This window comes from Symphalangus syndactylus, chromosome 10, assembly GCF_028878055.3.
Source record: "Symphalangus syndactylus isolate Jambi chromosome 10, NHGRI_mSymSyn1-v2.1_pri, whole genome shotgun sequence".
NCBI lineage: Eukaryota > Metazoa > Chordata > Mammalia > Primates > Hylobatidae > Symphalangus > Symphalangus syndactylus.
Genome location: NC_072432.2, coordinates 36,029,662 through 36,052,179, shown reverse-complemented (window position 1 = coordinate 36,052,179; position 22,518 = coordinate 36,029,662).

Below are 22,518 nucleotides of genomic sequence, written 5' to 3'. Positions count from 1 at the left end.
TTTTAGGATCCCTCCTCAGACAAGCAGGCCTAACAAAACCTATTCCTGAAACTAGGATATGGGGAGCCTCAGAAATTGTATTCTCCTATTCATATAAGTGAGAACAAAACGTGTCACTCTTCCAACCCTGGAGATCTCTTCCCTACCTCAGGGTATGGCCCTCCACTTCATTTTTGGGGCATGACATCTTTATAGGACATGGGTAAGGTCCCAGTACTAACAGGAGAATGCTTAGGACTCTAACAGGTTTTCGAGAATGCATTGGTAAGGGCCAATAACTCCGATTTTTCTCGGTCCTCTTTGTGGTCTAGGACAACAGGCAAGGGTGCATGTTTTTGAGAATGCATCAGTAAGGGCCACTAAATCTGACCTTCCTCGGTTCTCCTTGTGGTCTGGGAGTAAAATTAGTGTCTCTGCTGCTGCATCGGTGAGTGCAACTATTCCGATCAGCAGGGTGCAGTTACCGTTGTGGGTTCTTGGGCTGGGGTTGTTTCTGCTGCTACATCAGTGAGCACAACTGTTCCGATCAGCAGGGTCCAGGGACTGTCATGGGTTCTGGGGCAGGGGGAGAAACAAAACAAACCAAAACCATGGATGGTTTTGTCTTTCAGATGGGAAACACTCAGGCATCAACAGGCTCACCCTTGAAATGCATCCTAAGCCATTGGGACCAATTTGACCCACAAACCCTGAAAAAGAGGTGGCGCATTTTTTTCTGCACTGCAGCTTGGCCCCAGTATTCTCTCTCTGATGGGGAATAATGGCCACCTGAGGGAAGTACAAATTATAATACTATCCGGCATCTTGACCTTTTCTGTAAGAGGGAAGGCAAATGGAGTGAAATACCTTATGTCCAAGCTTTCTTTTCATTGAAGGAGAACACACAACTATGCAAAGCTTGCAATTTTTATCCCACAGGAGGACCTCTCAGCTTACCCCCATATCCTAACCTCCCTATAGCTCCCCTTCCTATTAATGATAATCCTCCTCTAATCTCCCCTGCCCAGAAGGAAATAAGCAAAGAAATCTCCAAAGCACCAAAACCCCCCAGGCTATCACTTATGTCCCCTTCAAGCTGTAGTGGGAGGGGAATTTGGCCCAACTCGGGTACATGTCCCCTTCTCCTTCTCTGATTTAAAGCAGATCAAGGCAGACCTGGGGAAGTTTTCAGATGATCCTGATAGATACATAGATGTCCTACAGGGTCTAGGGCAAACTTTTGACATCACTTGGAGAGATGTCATGCTACTGTTAGATCAAACCCTGACCTTTAATGAAAAGAATGCAGCTTTAGCTGCAGCCTGAGAGTTTGGAGATACATGGTATCATAGTCAAGTAAATGATAGAATGACAGCTGAAGAAAGGGACAAATTCTCTACCAGTCAGCAAGCCATCCCCAGTACGGATCCCCACTGTGACCTTGACTCACAGCATGGGGAATGGAGTCGTAAATATCTGTTGATCTGTGTTCTAGAAGGACTAAGGAGAATTAGGAAAAAAGGCCATAAATTATTCAATTATGTCCACCACAACTCAGGGAAATGAAGAAAATCCTTCTGCCTTCCCCAAGTGGCTACGAGAGGCCTTAAGAAAATATATTCCCCTGTCACCCGAATCACTCAAGGGTCAACTGATTCTAAAAGGTAAGTTTATTACCCAATCAGTTGCAGCTATCAGGAGAAAGCTCCAAAAGCAAGCCCTGGGCCCTGAACAAAATCTGGAGGCATTATTAAACTTGGCAACCTCAGTGTTCTATAATAGGGACCAAGAGGAACAGGCCCAAAAGGAAAAGCAAGATCAGAGAAAGGCCACGGCCTTAGTCATGGCCCTAAGACAAACAAACCTTGGTGGTTCAGAGAGGACAGAAAATGGAGCAGGCCAATCACCCAGTAGGGCTTGTTATCAGTGTGGCTTACTAGGACACTTTAAAAAAGATTGTACAATGAGAAACAAGCTGCCCCCACGTCCATGTCCACTATGCCAAGGCAATCACTGGAAGGTGCACTGCCCCAGAGGATGAAGGTTCTCTAGGTCAGAAGCCCCCAACCAGATGATCCAACAACAGGACTGAGGATGCCTGGGGCAAGCGCCAGCTCATGTCATCACCCTCACTGAGCCCCGGGTACATTTCACCACTGAGGGCCAGGAAATTGACTTCCTCCTGGACACTGGCACGGCCCTCTCAGTGTTAATCTCCTGTCCTGGACGACTGTCCTCAAGGTCCATTACCATCTGAGGAACCCTGGGACAGCCTGTAACCAGGCATTTCTCCCACCTCCTCAGTCGTAATTGGGAGACTGCTCTTTTCACATGCCCTTCTTGTTATGCCTGAGAGTCCCACACCCTTATTAGGGAGGGATATATTAGCCAAGGCTGGAGCTATTATCTACATGAATATGGGGAACAAGTTACCCATTTGTTGTCCCCTACTTGAGGAGGGAATCAATCCTGAAGTCTGGGCATTGGAAGGACAATTTGGAAGGGCAAAAAAAGCCCACCCAGTCGAAATCAGGTTAAAAGATCCCACCACTTTTCCTTATCAAAGGCAATATCCCTTAAGACCTGAAGCTCATAAAGGATTACAGGATATTGTTAAACATTTAAAAACTCAAGGCTTAGTAAGGAAATGCAGCAGTCCCTGCAACACCCCAATTCTAGAGGTACAAAAACTGAATGGTCAGTGAAGACTACTGCAAGATCTTAGACTCCTCATCAATGAGGCAGTAATTCCTCTATATCCAGTTGTACCCAACCCCTATACCTTGCTCTCTCAAATACCAGAGGAAGCAGAATGGTTCACAGTTCTGGACCTCAAGGATGCCTTCTTCTGTATTCCCGTGCTCTCTGACTCCCAGTTTCTCTTTGCCTTTGAGAATCCCACAGACCACATGTCCCAACTTACGTGGATGGTCTTGCCCCAAGGGTTTAGGGATAGCCCTCACCTGTTTGGTCAGGCATGACCCAAGATCTAAGCCACTTCTTAAGTCCAGGCACTCTGGTTCTTCCGTATGTGGATGATTTGCTTTTGGCTACCAGTTCGGAAGCCTCGTTCCAGGAGGCTACTCTAGATCTCTTGAACTTTCTAGCTAATCAAGGGTACACGGTGTCTAGGTCTAAGGCCCAGCTTTGCCTACAGCAGGTCAAATATCTAGGCCTAATCTTAGCCACAGGGACCAGGGCCCTCAGCAAGGAATGAACACAGCCTATACTGGCTTATCCTTACTGTAAGACATTAAAACAGTTGTGGGGGTTCCTTGGAATTACCAGCTTTTGCTGACTATGGATCCCCAGATACAGTGAGATAGCCAGGCCCCTCTATACTCTAATCAAGGAAACCCAGAAGGCAAATACTCATCTAGTAGAATGGGAACCTGAGGCAGAAACAGCCTTCAAAACCTTAAAGCAGGCACTAGTACAAGCTCGAGCTTATTTTTTTTCTTTTTTTCTTTTTTTTTAATTATACTTTAAGTTCTAGATTAAGTCCCAGTATTAAGTTCTAGGGTACATGTGCACAATGTACAGGTTTGTTACATATATATACATGTGCCATGTTGGTGTGCTGCACCCATTAACTCATCATTTACATTAGGTATATCTCCTAATGCTATCCCTCCCCCCGCCCCCTACCCCACAACTGGCCCCGGGGTGGGATGTTCCCCTTCCTGTGTCCAAGTGTTCTCATTGATGAATTCCCACCTATGAGTGAGAATATGCGGTGTTTGGTTCTTTGTCCTTGCGATACTTTGCTGAGAATGATGGTTTCCAGTTTCATCCATGTCCCTACAAAGGACATGAACTCATCCTTTTTTATGGCTGCATAGTATTCCATGGTGTATATGTGCCACATTTTCTTAATCCAGTCTATCATTGATGGACATTTGTGTTGGTTCCAAGTCTTTGCTATTGTGAAAGTGCACAATAAACATACGTGTGCATGTGTCTTTATAGCAGCATGATTTATAATCCTTTGGGTATATACCCAGTAATGGGATGGCTGGGTCAAATGGTATTTCTAGTTCTAGATCCCTGAGGAATTGCCACACTGTCTTCCACAATAGTTGAACTAGTTTACAGTCCCACCAACAGTGTAAAAGTGTTCCCATTTCTCCACATCCTCTCCAGCACCTGTTGTTTCCTGACTTTTTAATGATGGGCATTCTAACTGGTGTGAGATGGTATCTAATTGTGGTTTTGATTTGCATTTCTCTGATGGCCAGTGATGATGAAAGCTCCAGCTTTAAGCCTTCTCACAGGACAAAACTTCTCTTTATATGTCACAGAGAGGGCAGGGATAGCTCTTGGAGTCCTTACTCAGACTCGTGGGACAACCCCACAACCAGTGGCATACCTAAGTAAGGAAATTGATGTAGTAGCAAAAGGCTGCCCTCACTGTTTAAGGGCAGTTGCGGTGGTGGCCATCTTAATGTCAGAGGCTGTGAAGCTAATACAAGGAAAGGATCTCACTGTCTGGACTACTCATGATGTAAATGGCATACTAGGTGCCAAAGGAAGTTTATGGCTATCAGACAACCGCCTACTTAGATACCAGGCGCTACTCCTTGAGGGACCAGTACTTCACATATGCACGTGCATGGCCCTCAACCCTGCCACTTTTCTCCCAGAGAAGGGGGAACCAATCGAGCATGACTGCCAACAAATTATAGTCCAGACTTATGCCTCCCGAGATGATTTCTTAGAAGTCCCCTTAGCTAAACCTGACCTTAACCTATATACCGATGGGAGTTCATTTGTGGAGAATGGGATAAGAAGGGCAGGTTACGCCATAGTTAGTGATGTAACCATACTTGAAAGTAAGCCTCTACCCCCAGGGACCAATGCCCAGTTAGCAGAACTAGTGGCACTTGTCCGAGCCTTAGAACTGGGAAAGGGAAAAAGAATAAACTGGTATACAGATAGCACATATGCTTATCTAATCCTACATGCCCATGCTGCAATATGGAAAGAAAGGGAGTTCCTAACTTCTGGGGGAACCCCCATTAAATACCACAAGGAAATTATAGAGCTATTGCACGCAGTGCAAAAACCTAAGGAGGTGGCAGTCTTACACTGCCAAGGCCATCAGAAAGGTGAAGGAGAAAAGGCAGAAGGAAACCTTTGGGCAGATGCTGAGGCCAAAATTGCTGTGAGGCAGAACCCCCCATTAGAAATACCTACGGAAGGACCCTTGGTATGGAACAACCCCCTCCAAGAGATTAAGTCCCAGTATTCCCCGACCGAAGTAGAGTGGGGACTTTCACAGGGGCATAGTTTTCTCCCCTCGGGGTGGTTGGTGACAGAAGAAAGAAAGGTACCCGAAGCCAGCCAGTGGAAAATACTTAAAACCCCCCACCAAACTTTTCATATGGGTATTGAAAACACTAATCAAATGGCCAAATCCCTATTTACAGGGCCAAATCTCCTCCGTACCATCCGACAGGTAGTCAAAGCCTGTGAGGTGTGCCAAAAGAGTAATCTCTTGGTTCATCGTAAGGCCCCTTTGGGGAAACAAAGAATAGGTCACTGTCCTGGAGAGGACTGGCAGTTAGACTTCACCCATATGCCTAAGTCAAAGAGATTTCAATACTTGTTGGTCTGTATCCTTTACAAATTGGATAGAAGCTTTCCCCTGCAAGACAGAGAAGACTCAGGAAGTGATTAAAGTCCTAATTCATGAAATAATTCCTAGATTTGGGCTTCCCCAAAGCTTACAGAGTGACAATCATCTGGCTTTTAAAGCCACGATAACTCAGGGAATTTCCAGGGCGCTAGGGATACAATATCACCTCCACTGCTCCTGGAGGCCACAATCCTCAGGGAAGGTTGAGAAGGCAAATGAAACACTCAAGAGGCACTTAAGGAAACTAACACAAGAAACTCATCTCCTATGGCCTACTCTTTTGCCCATGGCCCTGTTGAGAATCCAAAATTCTCCTCACAAAATAGGGCTCAGTCCATATGAAATGCTGTATGGATGACCTTTTCTCACAAATGACCTCTTACTTGATCAGGAAACAGCCAACTTGGTCAAAGATATAACTTCTTTGGCAAAATATCAAAAAACCTTAAAAACCTACCTGAAGGATGTCACAGAGAAAAAGGAACAGAGTTGTTTCAACCAGGAGATCTAGTGTTGGTCAAATCTCTCCCCTCTACCTCCCCATCTATGGACTCTTTGTAGGAAGGACCATACTCGGTAATCCTCTCTACTCCCACTGCAGTTAAGGTGGCAGGAGTGGAATCTTGGATTCACCACACCCGAGTTAAACTTTGGACATCCCCTGAGGAACCTGCAGAACCATCAGCTCAGGAGTCCCAAGATCAGCCAGACCAGCCTCGATACACCTGCAAACCGTTGGAGGACTTGCACCTCCTATTTTGGAAGGAAACATCTGAGACTAAAAAGGACCCTACGACTGATCCTAAGGAAAGATCACTTCCTCCTTTAAAAAGGTAAGTGAAAACAACATACTAATCACACTCTTTGTGATAGGACTATATACTCTAGCTCCTGCCAGGATGAAAATCCTAATCACATCAACCTTCTTTCTATCTTCCTTCCTTTTGACAGCAATTTACTCCTACCTTTAATTCAGACTAGATAAAATGATCTCATTTTCCAGAGCACCCTCTTTACCTTCCTATTTGCTCTTTGCCTACGTATCCCTCCTGCTTCCTTGGATACCTCATACAATCACCCCTCCCCTTCCACTAGCTCCTAATTACCTCTACAAGACTCTGAACTTAACCCACTCTCTGTTAAACCAGTCCAATCCTTTCCTGGCAAATGACTGTTGGCTTTGTATGTCTCTATCAACCTCTGCCTACGTTGCCACTCCCATTACCACAAAAAAACTGGGTCTTTACCAACTTAACTTACCACCCTCATTATGAAGGAAAAGACCCTTTCCGATTTCTAAATATGCAATCATTAGCTGACTTCCCCATATCTGATAGGACCAAGAATACCCTAACAGGACGTGCAATCCAACTTTTACATTCTTACATCTCCAACCTCACCTATTACACAAGCAATGAAAAGCCCATACAAGGCCCTGTAACCATGAATACTATCTTAACTTTCCAAGCCCCTTTATGCATCCAGCGCAACCTGTTATCGGGCTTGCCCCTGGGGCACCTACTACCACATCAGTGTAATTACTCCCTACAACTTCAAGCCCCAGTTGATCATAGTAACCTCCGAGTCACCCAAACAGCTCCATTCAGAGAGCCTGTCCACTTCTCAGGACCCCCAAAATCATCACCTCCTCCCTGCTTGACAAAAAGTCCAGGTTTTGTAATGGCAAATATACTCCCTGCATGACCATTCACCACAGACCCCCTTCAGCAGCGCCCCCACCACTAGTGAGTGCCTCCTCATCCCCTCTTTCACTCTCTCGAATGGTTCCTAGTGGATACAAAACGTTTTTTTCTCCAATGGGAAAATAGAACACAAGGAGCCACTCAGTTTGCTCCCAACACCCCTTTCCAGCCACCCGCTGGAGCTACCTTGGCAAGTACTCTAGGAGTGTGGGAAAATGAAAACAACAAACTCACACACCTTTTTATCATACATAACCAGTTCTGCCTACCCAGCCAAGGTATATTCTTCTTATGTGGAACATCGACCTATGTCTGCCTCCCCACTAACTGGACAGGCACCTGCACCTTAGTCTTTCTAAGTCCCAACATTAACATTGCCCCAGGAAATCAGACCTTATCAGCACCCCTCAAAGCTCAAGTCCATCAGCGCAGAGCCATACAACTAATACCCCTACTTATAGGGTCAGGAATGGCTACTGCTACAGGAACCAGAATAGCCGGTTTATCTACTTCATTATCCACTACCACACACTCTCAAAGGATTTCTCAGACAGTTTGCAAGAAATAATGAAATCTATCCTTACTTTACAATCCCGAATAGACTCTTTGGCAGCAGTAACTCTCCAAAACCGCCAAGGCCTAGACGTCCTCACTGCTGAGAAAGGAAGACTCTGCACCTTCTTAGCGGAAGAGTGTTGTTTTTACACTAACCAGTCAGGGATAGTATGAGATGCCACGCAGCATTTACAGGAAAAGGCTTCTGAAATCAGACAATGCCTTTCAAACTCTTATACCAAACTCTGGAGTTGGGCAACGTGGCTTCTTCCCTTTCTAGGTCCCGTGGCAACCATCTTGCTGTTACTCACCTTTGGGCCCTGTATTTTTAACCTCCTTGTTAAATTTGTTTCCTCTAGAATCAAGGCCATCAAGCTACAGATGGTCTTACAAATGGAACCCCAAATGAGTTCAACTAACAACTTCTACCGACGACCCCTGGACCAACCTGCTGGCACTTTCACTGGCCTAGAGAGCTCCCCTCTGGAGAACACTACAACTGCAGAGCCCCTTCATCACCCCCAGGAAGTAGCTAGAGCGGACATCAGCCAAACTCCCAACAGCAGTTGGGATGTCCTGTTTAGAGGGGGGATTGAGAGGTGACAATGTGCTAGCAGCCCTCAGTTGCTCTCAGCACCTCCTCGGCCTTGGCATCTGCTCTGGCCATGCTTGAGGAGCCCTTCAGCCCACTGCTGCACTATGGGAGCCCCTCTCTGGGCTAGCTGAGGCCAGAGCCAGTTCCCTCTGCTTGTGGGGAAGTGTGGAGGGAGAGGCATGGGCGGGAACTGGGGCTGCATGTGGCACTCACAGGCCAGTGCGAGTTCTGGGTGGGCACAGGCTCAGTGGGCCCTGTACTCAGAGTGGCTGGCCGGCACTGCTGGCCCCAGGCAGTGAGGGGCTTAGCACCCAGGCCAGCAGGTGCAGAGGGTGGGACAGGTCCCCCAGCACTGCTGGCCCACCCACGCCACACTCAAATTCTCGCCAGGCCTCAGCTGCCTCTCTGCAGGGCAGGGCTCAGGACCTGCAGCCCGCCATGCCCGAGCCCCACCCCTGGTGGGCTCCCACACGGCCCGGGCCTCCCCAACGGGCATTGCCTCCTGCTCCGTGGCACCAGGTCCCATCGACTGCCCAAAGGCTGAGGAGTGCAGGCACATGGCGCGAGACTGGCGGGAAGCTCCGCCCATGAATCTGGCACGTGATCCACTAGGCAAAGCCAGCTGGGCTCTTGAGTCAAGTGGGGACTTGCAGAACTTTTATGTCTAGCTGGAGGATTGTATATGCACCAATCAGCACTCTGTGTCTAGCTCAGGGATTGTAAATGCACCAATCAGCACCCTGTCAAAATGGACCAATCGGCTCTCTGTAAAATGGACCAATTAGCTCTCTGTAAAATGGGCCAATCAGCAGGATGTGGGTGGGGTCAGATAAGGGAATAAAAGCAGGCCACCCGAGCCAGCAGTGGCAACCTGCTCGGGTCCCCTTCCACACTGTGGAAGCTTTGTTCTTTCACTCTTTGCAATAAATCTTGCTGCTGCTCACTCTTCGGGTCCACACTGCCTTTATGAGCTGTAACACTCACTGCAAAGGTCTGCAGCTTCACTCCTGAGGCCAGCGAGACCATGAACCCACCAGAAGGAACGAACAACTCTGGACGCACCGCCTTTAAGAGCTATAACACTCACCATGAAGGTCTGCAGCTTCACTTCTGAAGTCAGCGAGACCATGAACCCACCAGAAGGAAGAAACTCTGGACACATCTGAACATCTGAAGGAACAAACTCCTGACACACCATCCTTAAGAATTGTAACACTCACAGCGAGGATCCGTGGCTTCATTCTTGAAGTCAGCAAGACCAAGAACCCACCAATTCCGGACACAGTGACGCAACTATAACATTGTCAGCAGGTTGCAAGAAGAATGGCAGATATTAAGGATCACAAGATTGAATGAAAGTGGTCACCATTTCTAAAATTGTATTCTATGTGATTCTCATAAGAATACTCCAAATAGGAGGGGGTATATGGCTATGTGGTTTGATGATATGGGGAGAAGCTGAGTCAAAAAGAGTTACACAATTTTTGTCAGTGCAGGACTTCTAGAGTCTTTCATATGCTAAAGTAAACCTGTATGAGGAGACTATGATATGCAGCATTCCCTAAACTTCTTTGAACACAATATTCTTTTTTCTTAAAGAAGTTAACATTTGTAGATTATTCATTTTTCATGTAACACAGTTTGAATGAATTACTCAATCTGTGGTGAAAATTATCAGAGTGCATTGCTGAGAGAAGCGTTTGCCTTGGGTGTTCACACTTACAGCTAGAACAGTGTCATAAACCAGCAAAAACAGGTTGTCTTGTTAGGCGAATTGCAATGTCATCCATAGCAGGGATACTAAACTGAAGTTCACTTTACTAGATGAGTTGGGAAGGTAGGATGAACAGTAGACAAATGTGTGTAGATATTTTTATTTCTGCTGTTACATGGAGGGAGACGCCATCACATTCATCAGAGATTTAAAGAATTTGTGCAGAATGGGATACGAACAGCTTAAGAACCAACTGTTCCTTACACAGTAAAAAATAATCTTGCAAAGGTAATATTAACACTGAATTCCAGAACCTGCTTTCAATTTCAGACAAATCTCAGCTTCTCTGGAGCTTGGTTTCCTCATCTAAATTATGAAGACAATATTCTTTTTTTATGTACCATGCAGAGTTAATATGAATATGAAATTATATGAGATAAAGAGATGCTTAGCTCCAAGTGCTATGCAAATATTAGAATTATTATTGCTACAGTAACATTAAATCATATTTTCTCCAACAGATGCAATATAGGAAAGGAAAAACATCTGTGGCATTTGGAGATTAGTAATGTGTGCTTTAAAACCACAAACTACAAAGAAATTGGAAGTCATCAAAGAAGGAGAACTAAAATCAAAACAAATCTCTCTGTTGGACAAGCTCAAGATGACAAGTCATGTAATGAATCCATCTGAATCCAGGCAGGAATCCTACTGATCTTACATACTTGTGGTTAAACACCAACATTTTCAGTGAAAATGGCATTTCAGTGTATTAGTAATATTCCTATTATACACACACACATACGTTAAAAGGAAACAAATCTAGGGTAGTGGGGGCACTGTAAAAATAGCATCAATTAATATTGTTTATAATTGATAATAGTTCTATGGCCTTAAAACCACGAAATATCAACCATTTGCACTTCCTAAGTGCCTATATTCAGAGAATATACGGGTTTTAAAAGTTGAGTGTTTACTACATACCGGGTGTTTCATCCTTGGTCACATTTAATTCAGTGAGATAGAAATTATTATCCTTATGTTACACATGAGGAAATTGAGGTCGAGAGAGATGTGATCCAGTTCACACAGAAAGTATCAGCAGTAGAATTTAATGTCTGGTCTCTCTGATTCCAAAACACTTTTCCTTTCAACACATCTGCTGCTACTCCAATTTCAAATAAATAAATAAATAAACTGTAAAGAATTATTTTGAGTGATATAAGATCCAATATAAAAGTTTAAATAACTGAAAATAAATTTACATTTAATAACTGAAAATAATTTTAAATAGGAAAATATTTCTATGATCATCCCAGAAATGTATTTTTATAATTACATACATACAAGAAATTTCAAAAAGAAAATTAGTTTTTTTCTTTAGAGACAGAGTCTCCCTCTGTCACCCAGGTGGAGTGCAGTGGTGCTATCATAGCTCACTGCAGCCTAGAACCTGGACTCAGGTGATCCTCTCGTCTCAGCCTCCTGAGTAGCTGAGACTACAGGTGAGCACCACCACACTCGGCCAATTTTTAAAAAAATTTTTTGTAGAAACAGGCCCTTGCTATGTTGCCCAGGCTTCTTTGAATTCCTGGCCTCAAGTGATCCTCCCACCTCTGCCTCCCAAAGTGCTGGGATTACAGGCAGGAGTCATCACACCCAGCCTGGAAAATTACTTTTAACACAAGTAATACTTACTTAGTAAGTGACAGTGTAAGTGGTAAATGAAGTAAATAATATAATTTAAATAGAAGAAGCACTTAGTGGCTAATACTTATTGATTGACAATAAGTCAGCACTAAAAAGCATGTTATATTTAATAAAATGTTCTCTGATCAATATTACCTATTTTTATACTCATCTGGAAATAGTAAGTTCTGTATGTTATAACTAGGCTAAGGAATGATCTAGTTTCTTTGCATACTTTTAAGAAACATTTTTACTCTCACAAGTTTTGTAAGGATACTTCACAATCATTAATTTCAACTTTGATAAACACAGCATTCAAGGAAGACATTTCCCATTCTTTATTCATCAGCAGAAAAACACCAGCTTCAAAAATACCTTTCTCTGAATCCATCACCATTTTTTTTGTTTGTTTTTTTGAGATGGAGTCTCGCTCTGTCACCCAGGCTGGAGTGCAGTAGTGCTATCGCGGCTCACTGCAAGCTCCGCCTCCTGGGTTCACGTCATTCTCCTGTCTCAGCCTCCCAGTAACTGGGACTACAAGAGCCTGCCACCACGCCCAGCTAATTTTTTTTTTTTTGTATTATTAGTAGAGACAGGGTTTCACCATGTTAGCCAGGATGGTCTCAATCTCCTGACCTCGCGATCCACCAGTCTTGGCCTCCCAAAGTGCTGGGATTACAGGCGTGAGCCACCGCACCTAGCCAATCCATCACCATTTCTTAAATGAATGAGTAAATAAGATGAGAACCCAGACGAGAATTCCTGGGTAAAAACTCCAGAGTTTTTTCAGGAGATACCTCAAACCCATTGTGTCCGGAATTGGGGGGTTCTTGGTCTCACTGACTTCAAGAATGAAACTGCAGACCCTCGCGGTAAGTGTTGCAGTTCTTAAAGGCGGTGTGTTAGGAGTTTGTTCCTTCTGATGTTGGATGTGTTCAGAGTTTCTTCCTTCTGGTGGGTTCGTGGTCTAGCTGGCTTCAGGAATGAAGCTGCAGACCTTCGCAGTGAGTGTTACAGCTCCTAAAGGCAGTGAGGACCCAAAGCGTGAGCAGCAGCAAGACTTATTGCAAAGAGCAAAGGAACAAAGCTTCCACAGTGTGGAAGGAGACAACAGCGGGTTGCCACTGCTAGGTGGGCAGCCTGCTTTTATTCCCTTATCTGGCCCCACCCACATCCTGCTGACTGGTCCATTTTACAGAGAGCAGATTGGTCCATTTTACAGAGAGCTGATTGGTCTGTTTTGACAGGGTGCTGATTGGTGTATTTACAATCCCTGAGCTAGACACAAAAGTTCTCCAAGTCCCCACTAGATTAGCTAGATACAGAGTGCTGATTGGTGTATTTACAAACCCTGAGCTAGACACAGAGTGCTGATTGGTGCATTTACAAACCTTGAGCTAGACACAGAGTGCTGATTGGTGCATTTACAAACCTTGAGCTAGACACAGAGTGCTGATTGGTGCATTTACAAACCTTGAGCTAGATACAGAGTGCTGATTGGTGTATTCACAATCCTTTAGCTAGACATAAAGGTTCTCCAAGTCCCTACCAGATCAGCTAGACACAGAGTGCTGATTGGTGCATTTACAAACCTTGAGCTAGACACAGGGTGCAGATTGATCTGTTTACAAACCTTGAGCTAGATACAGAGTGCTGATTGGTGTATTTACAATCCCTTAGCTAGACATAAAGGTTCTCCAAGTACCCACTAGACTCAGGAGCCCAGCTGGCTTCACCCAGTGGATCCTGCACCAGGGTGCAGGTGGAGCTGCCTGCCAGTCCTGAGCCTTGTGCCTGCACTCTTCAGCCCTTGGGCGGTGGATGGGACGGGCACCATGGAGCAGGGGGTGGCGCTCGTAGGGGAGGCTGTGGCCGTGCAGGAGGCCATCGCTGGGGGAGGCTCAGGCATGGTGGGCTGCAGGTCCTCCTGCCCCGCAGGGAGGCAGCTAAGGCGAGGTGAGAAATCAAGCCCAGCGCAGGTGGGCCGGCACTGCTGTGGGACCGGTGCACCCTCCGCAGCTGCTGGCTGGGGTGCTAAGCCCCTCACTGCCCACGGCCAGTGGGGTTCACTGGAGGCTCTGAGTGCGGGGCAGCAGAGCCCACACCCACCCAGAACTCGCTCTGGCCTGCAAGCAGCCCCGGTTCCCGCCCGCGCCTCTCCCTCCACACCTCTCCGCAAGCTGAGGGAGCAGGCTCCGGCCTTGGCCAGCCCAGAAAGGGGCTCCCACAGTGTAGCGGCAGGCTGAAGGGCTCCTCAAGCACGGCCAGAGTGGGCACCGAGGCTGAGGATGCACCGAGAGTAAGCCAGGGCTGCCAGGGATGCCACCAGGATGTCACCTCTCACCATGGCCTGCAACACAAATGGAAGCAGAATACCAGTTAGGAGTTCTGCCTGGTGATCAGGGGCTGGAGAGTTCATGTGAGTATAAATAATTATTATCTCCCCACAGATCCATTTCCTCTGTGGAAGTGTGAGTTACTTTAGCAGCTTAAAAGACACAGGGAAGCCACATGAAAATGAGAAAACCATAGGAATCTTTGTTTAAATTTATTTGTTTGATTGACAATAATTGCACATATTTATGGGGTACATAGTGATGTTATACATATAATGTATGTATATGTGATGCATATAATGTATAGGAATCAGATTAAGGTTATTAGCATATCCATCATCTCAAATAGTTGTCATTTCTTTGTGTTGGGAACATTCATATCCTCCTTCTAGCTATTTGAAACTAAACAATATATTGTTGTTAGCTATAGCCATCCTACTGTTATGTCAACAAAAGGGAAATTCCTTTAATGTCCCAGCCCTGAGCCAGTGCAAGGGCAACTCACATTAGCAGCTGGGATGTCCAGGAACAGGAAGTTTCAGAGGGCCATGTTCAGACACAGTGCCCACTTCAAAGCCTGGGAAATCTTTGATTTCCCAGGCCTGGTGGTCTGGGCATCTCTTTTTTCTCTTGCAGAGGTGGCAAAACTCGACCTCTGTCCTCTTAGGGTTCTACCTGGGCCCAAGAATTAAATTGATGTAAGACAGGTTAACAGGAGAAAAGCATACAAATTTATTTAAGACATGTTTCACAGGACATAAGAGCACATACAGGGAAAAGAAGACCCAAGGATGCAGCAAGAGTCAATCGCTTCTATACTGGTTGCACAAAGTGAGAGGTGACAGCGTGCTGGCAGTCCTCACAGCCCTTGCTGGCTCTCGGCGCCTCCTCTGCCTGGGCTCCCACTTTGGCGGCACCTGAGGAGCCCTTCAGCCCACCGCTGCACTATGGGAGCCCCTTTCTGGGCTGGCCAAGGTGGGAGCCGGCTCCCTCAGCTTGCAGGGAGGTGTGGAGGGAGAGGCACGAGTGGGAACCAGGGGTGCGCGCGGCACTTGCGAGCCAGCTGGAGTTCCGGGTGGGCGTGGGCTTGGCGGGCCCTGCAGGCCCGGGCAATGAGGGACTTACCACCCAGGCCAGTGGCTGCGGAGGGTGTGCTGGGTCCCCCAACAGTGCCGGCCCACTGGCGCTACGCTCGATTTCTCGCCGGACCTTGGCTGCCTTCCCATGGGGCAGGGCTCGGGACCTGCAGCCCGCCATGCCTGAGCCTCCCACCCCCTCCATGGGCTCCTGTGCAGCCCGAGCCTCCCCGACGAGCACCGCCCCCTGCTCCACGGCACCCAGTCCCATTGACCACCCAAGGGGTGAGGAGTGCGAGCGCACGGCGCCGGACTGGCAGGCAGCTCCACCTGCAGCCCCGGTGCAGGATCCACTGGGTGAGGCCAGCTGGGCTCCTGAGTCTGGTGGAGATGTGGAGAACCTTTACGTCTAGCTCAGGGATTGTAAACACACCAATCAGTGCCCTGTCAAAACAGACCACTGGGCTCTACCAATCAGCAGGACGTGGGTGGGGCCAGATAGACTAAAAGCAGGCTGCCGGAACCAGCAGTGGCAACCGGCTCGGGTCCCCTTCCACACTGTGGAAGCTTTGTTCTTTCGCTCTTTGCAATAAATCTTCCTACTGCTCACTCTTTGGGTCCACACTGCTGTTATTAGCTGTAACACTAACCGTGAAGGTCTACAGCTTCACTCCTGAAGCCAGCAAGACCACGAGCCCACCGGGAGGAACGAACAACTCCAGACGCGCCACCTTCAGAGCTGTAACACTAGCCAAGAAGGTCTGCAGCTTCACTCCTGAGCCAGCAAGACCACGAACCCACCAGAAGGAAGAAACTCCAAACACATCCGAACATCAGAAGGAACAAACTCCAGACGCAGCACCTTAAGAGCTGTAACACTCACCGCGAGGGTCCGCGGCTTCATTCTTGAAGTCAGTAAGACCAAGAACCCACCAATTCTGGACACAAAAGGACAGTAAGTTTTGAAAATGCAGCTAAGTTATGTGGGGAGGCTTAAAATATAAGAATTACTTGAACAAGGTCTATACAGAATTCTCTGTTTCAATTTCTCATCAGTGATACGGAGAATGGTATTCCTTCTGTGACAGGGAGGCCATCTCCCATGTGGGAATTTCATCTCCTGCTGTTAAGACACAGAATTAAGATCAGAGTGACCTCCTCATGTCTGATGTTTTTAAAATATCTGTAATTCAAAATAGTCAATATGCCAGAGCAGCACATTTTGATGGCATAATTCTTAACCTCTTCACTCTCTTCCTCTTGGAGATTGCACGCAGCCTCCTAAGAGTATGAAGTTTATCTCTACCACAAGTGAAGTATAAAAATGGCTTCCTTTCCTCACTCCAAGAGACTCTAGTCCCAAAAGATAACTCCAGAAAGTGAGGAACTAGAGCATAGGCCAGAACCTGCTTCTGTTCCATCTACCCTGCAATAATCAAACACTTCCTAGGGTGCGGTCAAGGAAAGAATGCAAAGGATGAAAGAATTTACAGACAGGTCTGTCTTTCTGGGCTTTTCTCATAAAATGTGGCCATCAAAATGCCACAATGGGAGTCACGGCCGGGCTTGACTTCTAATGATGAGAAAAGTTAGATAATGCCCTTCTTTGTGTTTTTCACAAAAGCAGGAGATCTCTTGGGAGAAAAAGGATTTATCCTTCTTTTTCTTCTTTAGATCTACAGAGAGACATCTGGGGACAGAGAGTGGCCCAGGGAGGAGTTGGACATCAGAATTTAGACTGCAAAAAGGAACACTGGGGAGGGCTGACTTGGTTAGTTTGCTTTAATTACTAGTAGTCAAAGGCAATTCAAAATGGTTTACACCATTAGGAAAAGTGATTATTACACATACCAAAAAAATCCCAAGGAAGAGGGACTCCAGGGAAGAGGCTTGTCAATTCAGTGGCTAAGGATGTCCTCATGGACCATCTTTCCACTTTCTGCTGTGCTTCTTCAGCACATCACCTTCATCCCCATGCTATTTCCTCTCAAGGTAGCTGTATTAGTCGGCTAGGACTGCAGTAATAAAGTGCCACAACTGGGTAGCTTAAATAACAAAAATGTATGTATTGTCTCACAGTTGTGGAGGCTGGAAGTCCAAGATTCAGGTGTGCACAGAATTGGTTCCTTCTTAGGGCTGCGAGAGAGAGTCCATTCCATACCTCTCTCCCAGATTCTGATGATTTGCCGGCAATTGTTGACATTGTAGATGCATCACGACGATCTCTGCCTTCATCTTTACATGGTGTAGCCAGTATTCAAATTTCTCTTTTTAATAAGAATACCAGTCATACTAGATTAGGAACCCACTCTACTCCAGTATGAGCTCATCTTAACAAATTACATTTGCAATGACTCTATTTCCAAATAAGGTCACATTCCGAGATACTGGGGATTAGAACTCAAACATATCGTTTTTCAGGGGCGGAGGGGAAGGGCGGCGGGGAACACAATTAGAAACAAAACAGTAGCAAAATGGCTGCTCCAGGTGTCACACCTACAAACAAAGTCCCTAGAAAGAAGAGGCTGTATCTTCCTTACTCCTTTTGAGAAACTTCACAGCACACACAGCATCATTTCTCAATGGTCACAACTACGTCATATGCCAACCTCTAACCAATCACTGTTGAAGGTGCTGGTATTGCAGAGCTGTGGAGGTGAAATACTCCAGATAATGCAATTACTACCTTGCCTGACAGACAAAGAGAAGGAACATAGTAAAGTTTTAAGCATGTGAGTTACCACGTTTCCGTGATCTTTCAGTCCTCTAAGTTGTTAGCTTTTCTCCTTTTTCTTACTCACATCTATTAGCTTTTTAGAATACATGTTCATTGAAGAAAATTGGAAAGCATTAAAAATAATATATTTTGAATAATTCAAAAATCCCACCAAGACTTCTTCTAATTTCTCTTCTAATTTACCAGTAAGTACGTGTTTACTGAAAAAAATTGAGACAAGATTAATATTTTACAAAGAAACAATTTAAAATGATTCATAATCCCATAGAGATATCCCCTACTAATGTACTAGAAAATCTTTTTCCCATATGTATATGTTATATATACATACATACATATATAACAAAAAGTGTGGCTATAGTGTGCATACCGCTGAGTAGCCTGCCTTTCTTCAGTTAGTATTAATTTGATTGTTTGCATTTCCTTTCTCCTTGTGGTAATGTTATTAATCACAACTATCTGGAACACCTTACCCCCAACACATATTTACACGGTACAGTCCTCTTTTGGTATCATTAATTGCAAAAGAGTTCCAGCTCAAGTTAAATCACAGGAAAAGGCTCTTGGTTCCAGTCATGGGAGGAGAGAAGAGGTCTGATCAGAAATGAATTCGACATTACTCATTAAACCCAAGTCAAATAGTCAAATGTTTCCTCCTCTGTGAAGCATTTTTCACTGACTCCTCCTCCAACCTAAGGAGAATTCTCCCATTTGTGCACAATTACTATTGAGCTGACTGTCCATGTTCTCTAACATAACACTCTGATTTGTGATATCATTGGTTTTCCACATGCTATGATACCCTTGAGAGCACAGATGAGCGCTGATCTATCTTTATATCTCTAGGCCTAGCATCAATAGACATTGAATATGTGTTTTATTGAACAAATGAATTCATTCATTCATTCACAGAAGAACAAGCTCAGAATTTTTTTCCTTATTCTCTACCACAGTTCCCTACAATGGTTTATCATAAGTTTGAACAATTAATTTTTAAGTATTATTTGGAAGAAAGTGAAATATAATTATTTCAACACTAACCTAGATATTATGCTTAAATATCAGTGAGGCATGTGCCTTAAAAAGCCAGATGTCTATAACAATCAAATAATAACTTGACAACCAGGTGATGGTTGCTAAGAAACTGCATTTTTCTGTGAACACATGATGTATGAAGTGTGGCCTAGATTCATATCTTACATTAAACATCTTCCTTGGAGTTATCTATGAAGTCTGATTTTGCATGGCTTGTCAAGGTATATAAGTTATTCCCTCAGTTATCCTGCTGCTGCTCTTAAAAATCATATGGTTCTATACATAGAATATTATTTCAACACCATTATCTGTTCTGAACTCAAGGTTGTTTAGGTTATAGATTGAGGCCTCTTTTGGCTCCAAAACTTTTCAGTGGCATCAAATGTTAGTTACCCTCTCATAGTTGTCACTGAGGAACAACCTTCACTTTTGATGCATTAATTGTGCTAAGTGAAAAAAACTAAAATATGTACAATGTTTCTATGTATTCCAAAGTGAAATAAAAATAAATAGAAATTATCCATGAGTTTTGAAAGATTTTTGCTCACCACTACTGGAACATAATAGAGATTTTACTATACTCTGCCTAGGAAGTTGGCTCCTGACATTGATAGTGAAGTTCCAGAAAGTGCTGAGGAACTTTGCTAAATTCAAGAGCTGGGAATTTTGTTTGAAATAAATATCTCAATACTTAACTGCTGTATTAATTAGAAAAATTTTATTGCAAGAAACAGAAACCCAAATCAAATTAGCTAAAGCCAAAAAGGACTTACTGAGATACTAGAATAACTTGGGTAACTTACAAAATTGAAGGACCTAAAGAAAAATAACTTCATGAAAAGTACTAAGGATGTCAGGAACTAGAACCAAGGACAACACAACTCTCTCCAATCAGTCCCCATAGCTTCTACTCTTTTCTCAGCATCCGTCTCATTTTCCCGGGTTTCTTGTTGTGCCGGGAACATGACCACCAGCAGCTCTGGGGTCAAATACAAGAGGCAAGGGCTTTAGCTCTCCACATCCTTAGAAGTTTCTGTGTAAAGATTACAACTGACCCAGACTGGGTGACTTGCCCAGCATGTGGCAAACGGGTGAGGTTAAGTGCATTGGTTGACAATCTCCAGTAGGGGTTGGGAGAAACCAGTTTCTAAAAGGAAGAGTGAAGCTTTTACACGGACAAGTGCAGAAGTCAAGGTATGCAGAAACAGTCAACAGAAGTGCATTACTCCAAACATATCCGGCAATGATTTTAATACCACTTCCACCAGTTTTGTCACCACAAAGTGACAGGACAACCCAGCTCCTAACTTATACAATGTCATCTTTATGACTATTCTAAAATGCTTTGAACTTTTTCATCTTAAAACACCAAAGGATCGCTATGACAGTGCAGGTGCTTTTTCTCACATGTGTCCTTCTACAAAATGTTTAGACATGAATTCTGAGGCTTACTTTTCACAAATTAAAAGATTTTTTCATGGAAACACAAAAGATACAAAAAGTAGAAAGATCCATATGAAGCACCTTCCTCCACAGTTTCTAAGCTTCTAAAATCAATGTTTCCCAGTTCATTAACAAGCTCGTACGTAATTATTAGAGTAACACCATTAAGGTTAGCACATACAATGACTCCCAAAGAAAAAACATTGTCTATTTATAAGCGTCGCTGTGAATGGGTGGAAAGTCTCAGCAATATGGTCACAAGCAGCAGTCCCGGTGTTCTCGCTCAGATATTCCATGTAGCACTTCATAGTATGCTTTAAGTGAGGGAATGTGACTTGTAGATACATCTACATGAGAAGGATTCCCATAAGGCATAAACCGTTCAATAAACAATCATAAAAATATATTCATTCTTCCCCATCTAGAAATCTATGTCTTTATTTAAAAATACGTGATGATTCATGCTTAAGGACGTGTTGTTGGACAGTTGGTTACAGTCTTTTATTTAGTCAAAAGATTATCTGCCAGAAATGTGATAAGTCCACTTACAACTAGTCTCTCAAAACATCCTAGATATTTTTCTCTGTATGCATAGTTAATCATACAAATTAATCTAACCTAATTCCATCTTGTTACCCTAAAACATTTAATGATAATGGCTGATCATCTTTCATCCCCATAAATTCTCTCCTTGCTTTCAGTGGTAGCAACTTCACTCCCATATACGCACTTGTGTATTCCTTCTCCTGCCAAATTCACACAGTCACCTCCTCTTCCAGGATAAGACGTTTACTTCTGATCAATCACAGCCACAAGGGAAACAAACAACTGCCATGCTCCAATGAGGATAAGGTGAGGCAGGTCCATTAATTTACAAAGGGACTAATTACAAACATGCAAGGGGGGGGAAGGAAAACCACAAGTGATGCTACATGGACGCAGGGCTGAAGACAGCAGAGCTGTTACTACCCCTAGGCCAAAGGGACAGAGAGATAGTGGGCACAAAAACCAAAGGAGGGGAATCCACAGGCAGGTGCTGGCCCAGCAACTGTTTTTTAGATGAACTAGGTACGGAAATCGAAAATAAGCATTTATAAACTTCAACAGCAATTCCATAGAATAATTGTGTCTCATAAAAAACGAAGTTTATCTAATAATAAAAATGGGATTGGATTTTCTATGTCCTTTTTTTTTTTTCCAAGATGGAGTCTTGCTCTGTTACCCAGGCTAGAGTGCAGTGGCATTATCTCAGCTCACTGCAACCTCTGCCTCCCGGGTTCAATTCTCCTGCCTCAGCCTCCTGAATAGCTGGGATTACAGGTGCCCGTCACCACCCCCGGCTAATTTATTTATTTATTTTTAATTGTATTTCATTTTTCTAGTAATTTCTTTGAATTCTATCTATTTACAGAAGTGCCAGCTATTGATAAATTGGAAATAAGGAAAACAAGCTGGGCCTTCGCCATAGATACTGTAAGAAGTTTTCTCTGGAGAAGGCCTTCTTGAGCAAAACAGGCAGCCCGAGGATACCCAGTAGGAGAGGATAGTCAAGGAAATTGACACTCTATCCTTCCTCTCCTCACTTCCTCCAGTCTCTTGTTGGAGTTCTCCATTTGGCTATACCCACTGAGGTCCATTTGGGTCAGTCTCTGAAGGCAAAAAGCAGGATACAGAAGGGTGGAGAGTAGATCCCCATCCTGTACAGTTGAAAAGTCTTTCCCCAACATTGGAAATGCACGAAGTCCCATCACCACAGAGTGATGTCATTTCACACGGAGTAATGTCTCCCTGTGCCACTTATCAACTTACTAACACTGAACTCCAAATTCATTCTAAATACATGCTCTGTCATAATGAACAGAATTCCTTTAGCACTCATCTTTTACAGTGAGCATGATATTGAGCTGTCTCAGTAGAGGGCGCTGGAGGGATACTGCAAGAGGAAAGGGCTCTCTTGCTGTTTGCAGCTGCTGCAAGAGGTCAGCAGTGTGGGTGGGAGGGCTTTTGTTATGCTCTTC